The following is a 10,561-nucleotide window of genomic DNA, read 5'->3' as shown; positions in this document are numbered from 1 at the left end:
AACCCACCTGTCAATGAAGGAGGTACAAGAGACAAGGGTCTGATCCCTTGGTCAGGAAGATCCCATGGAGCTGGTAATGGCAACCTATTTCAGTATTCTTGCCAGGGAAATCTTGTGGACAGAGATCCTGGTGGTCCACAGTCCATGGGATCGCAAAGAGATGGACATCACTGAGCAACTGGGCACACGGACATTGAAGAGTACCCCTTGGATGAGAGAGTTAACATTCTTGTTTCTCTTCTTCTTTGTCATGTGGGAAACACACCAGTGGAATGGCCTCAGGACAGAACCACACCACAGTGCCCAGATTCATCCTGCTGGGGCTCACAGACCGGGCAGACCAAAAGCAGCTCCTCTTTGCCACCTTCCTGCTGATCTACTTGGTGACTCTGGTGGCAACCTGGGCCTCATAGATGTCATCCGAGCCAGCACCACCCTCCACGCCCCCATGTACTTCCTCCTGAGCTTGCTTTCCTTCCTTGACGTCTGCAGTCCCTCCTTGTTCACCCCCAGGCTGCTGATCAGCTTCCTCACTGCTGACCAGTCCGTCTCCTCGAGGGCTGCGTGGTCCAGATGGCACTCATGACCCTCCACGGCTCTGGGGAGTGCGTGCTCTTGTCCATCATGGCCTATGACCGATTTCTGGCCATCTGCCCCCCTCTCCTCTACCACAGCATCATATCCAAGCGTCTGTGTGTCCAGCTGGTGGGGCTCACCTATACCGTGGGGGTTTCCACTTCAGCAGTGCAGACGGAATGTCTTCAGCTTGCCCTACTGTGGTCCAAACGTCATTGGCCATTACTTCTGTGACATCCCCCCGTACTCCAGCTGGCCTGCTCAGACACCACTGTGGCCAACGTCATCCTGCTCATCTTTTCCACCTTGATCACTGTCCCCACAGTCTCAGTCATCTTGGTCTCTTACGCCTACATCCTGGTCACCATCCGTAGGATGAGGTCCCTGGAGGCCCAGCGCAAGGCCTTTTCCACCTGTGCCTCCCACCTCACTGCCCTCTGCCTTTTCTATGGGTCCGTGTTCCTTGTGTATCTCCAACCCAACCCGGAAAGTGTTTCAGCCTGCAACAAGCTCCTCTCTGTGTTCTACACCATCGTGATCCCCATGCTGAACCCGCCGGTCTACAGCCTAAGGAATAAAGATGTCAAGGCTGCTGTGCTCCTAAGGGTTCTTAACCTAAGCAGAAAGAGAATTTGTTAGAGAGGCCTCCGAAGACCATAGCATAGAAGAGAAGCCTAGAGAACCCAGCCGGGACAAGAACCAAGAGCGGCAAGACACAGCCAAGCCCCTGCCACAGGGTCGTCTGTGTACGATGCCACCATAAGGAGCTTCACCTCTGTGCGTTCTCCAGGACTGCGGCTGCAATTACTGCCCTGAGCTTTCAGCACCACTCAGCACTGGACAGAGCCACCTGTTCTAGCCACCACACCACCCTCTATAGCATCCAACCACATCTCCTGCTGATCCTAGGCCTTTCATCACCTCCTCGAGGCTCAGGTCCTAAGCAGGAGCATTCACCTGTCTGGCAGCATAGCTATTCTATAGCTCCTTTTAGAAGGTCTGTAACATTTGTTTCTGAAAAGTTCACATGTGCATAATAGGAAAGCAAAAAGCACAGAAGCGAAAAACAAAGTCATTCATAACCACAAGCAGTTCACCATCTGACATGTCCTTCCAGGTACCATTTGTGCATTTTCACAACTAAGCATCCGTATTCATGTCATTAAGATCATGCAGTTACATATCATACTGTTATACACATCATGAATATTAACCGTTTCAAAGTCCCAAAGCTCTAAGTATTCTGGTAACCAAGAATACACTGCACCAACTCAATCTGGAAGGGAAAAAAAAGTGCAATCCTGCCTTTCTTGGCCTAGTCTATATCTCTTGATGTATTAACCACATTCAGCATAGATAGCACACAGATACTCATCTCCTCCATCCATGCTTTTATCTTTCAGAGCCCCGGGAGGTAGAAGGGGGAGCTAGACTCTATCTGCTTCCTGTTTTGAGAGTTCTCAAATATAGAAAGGCTCATTGAATGCCAAACAGTGAAAACAACATATTTCAACCAAAGCGACCTTCCCCATAAGGCTCTACAAGGTATGTTGCCCTTCTGAATAAACGCTACTGAAGGAATAATCCACGTGGTGTTCAACTACAGAAGGAAGAGAGTAGTCACTCGACTTTGCAGCAGAGAATGGAGGCCCCAGCACAGAAATCCCTAATTAGTCCTGGACTAAAACGTCCTCTAAAGCAGTAGTGAGCTATCGTTTCTATGCAAAGGACCAATGAAGCAGTATTACAGACCGAAGACCATATAACTGTTTTCAATCAGAAACTATCTGTATGTTTTTAGATAAAACCCTTCTTTTATTGAAACAGACATCAGTCTTACTGATTTAAGAGAAGGAAAAGGAGGTACATTTTACTGTGAAACCCAGATGTCAGCTGAGGCTCCATATCTTTGGAGGATTCAGATGAAATTAGCTTGAACCCCAGTCCAGTGTGGAGGTGCCCCCACACTCCTGCAAACATTCCTGGGGCCTTGGAAGCGGCAGGAAAGGGCTGTGAATGTGTTTTGTGCTTTGTGCTTTGCCGGCTCACCTCAGTCCCAGTTCCTTAATCCACTGAATGACTCATTCGGGGACAGGAAGAAAAGCATGGGATCAGGAATGTGGATGATGTAAATGAGGAAATGGGAAAAAACAAACTCTGACCATTTTAGGTTCTGATAGGGAGGGGAAAGGGCAGACTTAGGCAGGTTGCGTTGTGGGCCACAGAGCTGGGCTTCAGCCCTGTGAAGAAGCCGAAGAGACTGCACCTCTCCCAGACAAAATGTTCACCTGTAAACTCACAGATGCCAAAGTGAAATGTTTTCCTAAAAAACTCGTTAACCCACGGGTGAACCTACTGATCAACGCCTAGCAATCATGCTGGAATCACCTCCCAGCTTTATGTACAGGTCTGAGATCACTTTTCTTAACTTACTGTATAGGCTTCTCCAGAGAAGCAGAACCAACAGGATATATTACAGAGAGATAAAAATGGAGATTTATTATAAGAGTTGGCTCATGCAGTTATGGAAGCTGAGACCCACAATCTGCCATCTGCAAGCTGGAGAAGCAGGAGAAGACAGTGCTGTAATTCAGTCTGAATCCAGAAGCCTAAAAGCCAGGGGCCACCGATGGAAGCTGTGGTGGGCATCTGAAGGCTCAGGAACCCGGAAGAGCCATGTGTGAGAGCAGAACTCCCAGCTCCAACCAAAACAGCTGAGTCGTCCCTTCTTGACCCCTTTGGTCTAGTCAGGCCCTCAAATGACTGACTGATGCCCACTCACACTGGTGAGGGTCATCTTCTTTACTCAGTCCCCAACTATAATGCTGATCTCTTCCAGAAACCCTTCACAGATGCCCAGAAACGTTTTATGAGCTCTTGAGGCGTTCTTTTCCTTGGCCAAATCGACACATAAAATTATCCATCACACAAACTAAGAAGAGAACGAGATCCGGCCAGTCTCCTACCATCTCAGACTCGGGAGGTTAGGGATGCAATCGTTCCATGAAATAAGCCATTCGCTTAACAAGAAAGTTTTCTTTGAATGATAATTTCCCTTTGAGCCAAGGAGGCACAGGGGACCAGGGAGGCAAGAGAGGGGTGCAGCCCCTCCTCACTGCCCTGTAATCCCGGACTCTGCCTCCTAACTTCATCAGTTGCTGAGCGAAGTTTCCCTCAAAGCCCTAGGCAACCAGGTCACAGGCTAAGAAGTAAACAGGTTCCCCAGAAATTTGGCTGGTGAGAATCGGAGGGAAGGCAAGGCAGAGGGCCGAGTACAGGAGCAGCTGACACCACGGCACATCTGCCAGGGAGACCAGGCGTCCAGCTCCTACAGCCCCACACACCCTGCCCTCTGCAAACGCAGCCCAGCTCCCTCCTCCTCTGCCTTCACCCAAGACCATCTGGACACGACACAGCAAGAGTCTGCTGGAAGACTGGAAGCTCAGTCAAAGTGTTACCTCTCTCAAGAGCATTTGAATTGAATTTTTCTTTACACATCTTCAGAGCACCCAGAGCCCACAAAGTACCTGAAGATCTAGAACGTTCCATCGGGTGGAAGTGAAGGTAATGTTAGGGGCAGATCAAGCCCTAAGTGCTGAAACAAAGACCAGTTTGTGGTCCCGACCAGGCAGCCAAAGCACTGGGCTACAGTGGATCAAGGTCCCTGCCAATGGTCAGTGCTGAATGAGTGGTGACTGCTTCCATCACCTGAGAAAAGTTGGCCTTGCTGGACCTCAGGTCTAGTCTATGTGGAACAGAGATGACCTCTAAAGTCTCCTGTTTACAGACGGAAAGGGGATAAGTCACTTTGAATCTCCTAGACATCCATCATGTTCTCAAGCATCTCAAATTCATTTAAACTAACTTCATGGGAAATAGATGGGGAAACAGTGGAAACAGTCTCAGACTTTATTTTTGGGGGCTCCAAAAATCACTGCAGATGGGTGACTACAGCCATGAAATTAAAAGACGCTTACTCCTTGGAAGGAAAGTTATGACCAACCTAGACAGCATATTCAAAAGCAGAGACATTACTTTGCCAACAAAGGTCCGTCTAGTCAAGGCTATGGTTTTTCCAGTGGTCATGTATGGATGTGAGAGTTGGACTGTGAAGAAAGCTGAGTGCCGAAGAATTGATGCTTTTGAACTTTGGTGTTGGAGAAGACTCTTGAGAGTCCCTTGAACTCCAAGGAGATCCAACCAGTCCATCGTAAAGGAGATCAGTCCTGGGTGTTCATTGGAAGGAGTGATGCTGAAGCTGAAACTCCAATACTTTGGCTACCTCATGTGAAGAGCTGACTCACTGAAAAAGACCCTGATCCTGGGAGGGATTGGGGCCTGGAGGAGAAGGGGACGACAGAGGATAAGATGGCTGGATGGCATCACCAACTCGATGGACATGAGTTTGGGTGGGCTCTGGGGGATGGTGATGGACAGGGAGGCCTGGCATGCTGTGATTCATGGGGTCACAAAGAGTTGGACACAACTGAGCGACTGAACTGAACTGAACTGAACCCTAAAGGACTTCCTGGGCTTCCAAGTGACTCAGGGGCAAAGAATCCAACTGCCAGTGCAGGAGATACAGGTTCAGTCCCTGGATCGGGAAGATCCCCTGAAGAAGGGAACGGCCACTCACTCCAGTATTCTTGCCTGGGAAATCCCATGGACAGAGGAGCCTGGCGGGCTACAGTCCATGGGGTCACAACGAGGCGGACACAACTTAGAGAGTAAACAGCAGGAGCAAAGGTCTTCAAGGGAGGGACACTGCAGTGAGGTGGGGACTCAGCCTGGCACCGGGGCCTTCAGTGGGAAACCCAGCCTCTCCAGTGGCTGACAGCTTCACTCACCAAGTGTGATGCTCTCAAGACACCATCCCAAGGGACAACCTGGGGCAAGATGGCAGGAACCAAAATGAGGGAAATGAGGGGCCTTCCCTTGCAGAAAGAATTCAAGACAGGCTGAGGGCGTTTCCAGCTGGAGCTGCTCAGAGACAGCCAGCATCACAAGGAGAGCAGAAGGTTATATCCCCTTCGGAAGATCCTCGGATCCCTCTAGGGCGGGGACCACCCTGCCTTCTCCACAGGACACTGAACGCTGGCCACACCCACACCTGTTTCATCCCTCCCCCACTCTGGAACCTCAGAGAAACCGGCCAGTCCCAAGGAGCTGAGTTAGATGGGAAGCAAGCCTGACTCATTGGAGCCAACTCATTGCAAAAGAACCCGATGATGGGAAATACCGAAGGCAAAGGAGAAGGGGGCGGCAGAGGATGAGATGGTTGGACAGCACCACTGACTCAATGGACCCGAATCTGAGCAAACTCGGGGACAGAGGAGCCTAGCAGGCTACAGCCCATGAGGCCCGGAAGAGTCGGCATGACTTGGCCGCTGAACAGCAGCAGCAGACGCCTGACTCGCAGTCAGGGTGTGGAGGAGCCCTGTGAGGCTGGATTTGCCCATGGAGGGGGCCCGGTCAACCTCAGACCCCCGTTCTTCTACTCCGAGATGCATGTTAAAAATGATGTCTGATAATCTGAGACTGAGGTGTCAAGGCCAGCCCTCCAGAATCAGTATCACCCAGACGGCCCTATGCCCCACAAGCGCTGCGCTCGAAGCAGGGCCTCGGAGCCTGAACAGTGTGGCCCCCCTCGTGGGTTGCTACTGCCTCCCGGGCCGGTGTGTTCTACGCGCATGCGCTTCAGAGCTCAAAACTGCCCCTCCTCGTAAAAATGACCCAATCACGGAATTTACAAAGCCGTCGGTAAAACAAATGATGTGAGCAAGACCGGCAGGCTCTTACATCGTGCTCAGGGAAGGCCAGAGACAGACCTGAGGGCCGGCAGGCGGGATAGGATCCTTCGAATTTCTCGTCAGTCCCCTCCGACACCTCTGTCTTCATGCCTCTCTCCACCTCCGACTCCCAGCACAGGGGCTGGACTCAGACATTCGCCCCCAGGGTGGGAGGCCGCCCGGGCTGCTCCGTCCCCGGGTGCCCACGGCGGGACTCCTGGGGAAGCCAGAGCGGTCACTCGGTGTGACCACCGCAACCCACGGCTAAATCCAACTCAACGTGAGCCCAGGGTTCAGCATCTGCTGGAGACCAGTGGCTCCAGCTTATTGATCACCTGTCTGCCGTGGGGCTGACAGCCGCTCACAGACGTGACAAGGGCCAGAGCATCCCCTCCAGAACGCGGTCGAGCTGGTCCACTTTCTTTCTCAAGCTCCAGAGGCGCCTGCATTTCAAGGAGCCTGGAGACTCCTTGCTCTTATCCGAAGCTCAGGCTGGAGGGATCCCGCTAGTACTTTTCCTCAAAGGCCCCATTTCTCAGCCTTCGCTTCTGCAACCCAATATTTGCTTCACGGTAAACTCTGCCATTTTTTCTTTATGTTTCTCCTGGGGACCCATCCTCTGCGCAACACGAAGCTCAGAACACACGGCTGGGAAAGTGACAAAGCCATGCGAATATTCCCTGATGTGGCAGGGGGGGCAGTCTTCTAATGCACTTGCATCACACGTGTGTGTTACGTCTGGGGCAAACCTGAGGAAAGAACCAGGTCCACTGGCCAGTCTGCCAGTACAAGGACAGTATCAGAGACAGCACTGGAGGGACTTCCCTGGTGGTCCAGGGGTTAAAAATCCGCCTTCCCATCCAGGGGACACGGGTTCGATCCCTGGCAGGGGGGCTAAGATCCCACACGCCGCAGGCAGCTGAGCCAGCACCGTCCACCTGCTGCAGCGCCCACCCAGCGCGGTCAAAGAGGAAAACTAAACGAAAAGCAAAGCTGCGCTTAGCTCGGGTGCGAGCCTCCAAGAGACGGCCAAGGGCGGAGGCAGGGGCCCCTTTGCCCCCTTGTCTCTGACCCCGTAGGAGTGAAACCTTACCCAGAGCTTCACTTAAAATCCTGCCTTAATTACAGCTGACGTTTATCAAACACCTTCTGTCTACGAGGCACTGTGCTCCATTTCCTCACAAAATTCTACCAACAACCGTCATGAGGCACAAACTCCGGATAGCCCCATTCTTAAGATAAGAAAACTGAGTCACAGAAGGGTAAGATAACCTGCCCGGGGTCACATACTGAGAAGCAGCAGAATCAAGATTGAAACAGACCCAGGAACGTCCAACTGCTACGTTGTCTGCACTATGTAGGAAGTATTTTGTGGACACGTAAAGAGAAGAGTCTCCAAGGATGGAAACTATTAGCTCCCTCCTTCTCGGAAAGTCCGGGTGCTCCTCCCATCAAGCCTGGGGTCAGGGGAGGTCTGCGTTCCGTAGAATCTGCTCTAGTCTTGCGACTAGGATCGCCAGATTTGGCAGATAAGAATACAGATGCCCACTTAAAATTGAATTTCGGATAAACAATGAATAGTTTTTCAGATTACGTGTATCTCAGTATTGCATAGGACACAAGCCAAAACTGATCGCTCATCTGAAATTTAAGTTTAGCTGGGCACCAGGTGTGGATTGCTGTATCTTTTGGCGGCACCATGAGGCAGGCAGGATCTTAGTTTCCTGACCGAGGACCGAACCCACGCCGCCTGCTTTGGAAGCGCAGAGTCCTCCAGGGACGTCCCAACAGCTATGTTTTACCGGACAGCTCCCCGCGTGCCTTGCTTTGACCGATAACAAACCGCAGGCGTGACCGTGGGCCAGTCCCCAGCCCCAAGAGGGCGGCTGGTTTCCAGCTCCTCGTCTCAGAAGCCCGCCCTGCCACCACTGTGCTGTGGGCCAGCCCGGCCAGCCGCGGGGAAGCGCCCTATGGGAAGCTCTGAGCCCCTGACACTGGGTCAGGCCACAGCCTGGCAGGACAGCCCAGCTGCCAGCTTTGTGTGGCTGAGGCAGTGACCCCTGTCTGTACCAGGAGAAGGGGAAGAGCAATGTGCCCCAAGCCCCTACCCCCAGAACTGTGAGAAAGAGCAGATCATCATATTTATAAGATATACGTGTTAGGGAGCTTTCTTATATAGCAAAGAGATAACCAAAATAACCCTTAACGGATCATCCTTGAATTATTCTGCCCTGAGTCCCCAGACCTCGTGCGGTCCCCGGCGGTGGCTCCATCGGGCTTGGTCCCTACGAGCCTGTGCAGTCTGATCCAGTCTCACGCTGACTGTTCCTTAGGGAGGCAGTGTCTTCTTGAGGCTCAGAGGATGGACTTTGAAGACAGCCAGACCCAGGACTGGATCCCAGCTCTGTCACACAGAGCTCTATGACCTTGGTCTCTTGGCCTGAAAAATGAGTCTGTCAATATTAACTACCTCGTGAGGCGGTCTGTGAGGATGAAAGGAGATTTAATGTCTATAAAGAGCTCAGAACAGCGCCAGGCCCTTAATTAGCGTTCCGCACATATTAGCTGTTGTTATTAGTCATCCTCACACTGAATAATTTCTCTAACCTGTGTTATTCTATAATTTTACCTTCCTTATTATTTCTATCCAGGGGAGAAAGTTTAATGAAGTCACAAAACGCTGCATAACAAGGGTTGCAGACCACCGCCACAGAGCCAGCTCTCCACGAGAGGAGACCCCAGCCCGGGAAACACTGACGCGTCCAGCCTGGCTAAGCCCCTCTCCACCACGCCAGCCGCTTCCCGGGCGCAGCTGTCCCTGAGAAAGCACAGGCCACGTAGATCTACGGGGTAATGAATCGACCTCCTCGGCCACCCAGTCACTCTCCCAGATTTCTGTCTTTCTCTTTCCCCGTGAACCAGACATGCTGAGACAGAAGACTGCGGATCTGGGAGAGCATACGATGAAACAGAAGATACAGGGGCTGTGGAATCAACACAGGACCGGCGCCCGAGTCTGGTTTCGCCACATACAATCTAGCGTAATCTGTAAACAAGACAGTTGTGTAAAGATTAAATACATGGCAGAAAGCTTTGCAGATAGCGTGGTTTGTAGTAGATGACCCCTGGAGACCAGTTTCCCCACTTCTTCTAGGATTATGCACTCTGGGCATTGAAAGGGCATGGGCTGCTGGTATCAAGATGCAGTCGTGCAAGATGACCTCTTCCTTTCGCCCTTCTGTGGGCCCAGAGTCATTAATCAGCACGTCTGTGGCCTCTGGCTCTCTGCCCAACCTCCAGCTCGCCTGTGTCGACATTGCCAGGCTGAGACCATCGTCTTCCTTTGCTCTGCTTCATCATCACCGTCATCCTAGTCACATTCAGAAGGATACATTCCCTGAAAGCCCAAAGCAAAACTCAAGTCTCAAGATGGTGGGTTAAGCCCTCCAGCAGGACAGAGCCAGGACAAGTAACCAGAACCCGGAGAGCAGAGGAACCCTAGGCAAGGATGAGCCAAGGGCCGAATACCAGGAGAAGAAGGATAAGATTTTTCAAAACCCAGGTCAAGTGAAGAAAGGCAGCATTGTGAGTGAAATCGGCGTCAGGCATGAGCTTAGACCAATAAGCACTGTCCTTGGGGGCAAGACGTAGGTCAGGTTTCTTGTCCTTAAGGCCACTGGAAGTCACAGCTAGCTTGTGAGGAGCCAGACTCAGAGTAAAGGGGTATTTCAGATCCCTCCAGACTCCTGCTTATGTACAAAATGTGTTTGGAGTTAAGCTTCTTTGAGGGATTCCCAAATGATAAAGAACTCACTTGCCAATTCAGGATGCATGTCTGACCCCTGGGTCAGGAAGATCCCCTGGGGGAGGGCATGGCAACCCAGTCCAGTGTTCTTGCCTGGAGAACCCCATGGATGGAGGAGCCTGGTGGGTGACAGTCCGTGGGGTCCCAAAGAGTCGGACACGACTGAAGAGCTTAGCTCGCATGCGTACAAGCTTCTTTGAAAGACCTGGCCTGTCCTATTCTGGCACCTGACCTTGACCTATCCTCCACATCTCTCCTGCCGCTGATTAAAGGCAGTGGCCAAAGGCAACACTTCAGAGGCTGTGGTGACGCGTACTGTGATTCAACACCCGTTTCCTCCCCAGCCCCTGCTTGTTCACGAGCTCTCCGCTCCCAGGACAGCAGACAGATG

General features: G+C 51.8%; 1 pseudogene; it reads left to right on the top strand.

The window, feature by feature from the left end:
• Positions 1-272: 272 nt before the first annotated feature.
• Positions 273-1,215, top strand: LOC138093175 (olfactory receptor 5J3-like; annotated as a pseudogene).
• The last annotated feature ends 9,346 nt before the right edge of the window (positions 1,216-10,561 follow it).

This window comes from Capricornis sumatraensis, chromosome 16 (genome assembly GCF_032405125.1).
Source record: "Capricornis sumatraensis isolate serow.1 chromosome 16, serow.2, whole genome shotgun sequence".
NCBI lineage: Eukaryota > Metazoa > Chordata > Mammalia > Artiodactyla > Bovidae > Capricornis > Capricornis sumatraensis.
The sequence above is the reverse complement of the archived record's forward strand: the minus strand, read 5'-3'. Positions and strand labels throughout refer to the sequence as shown.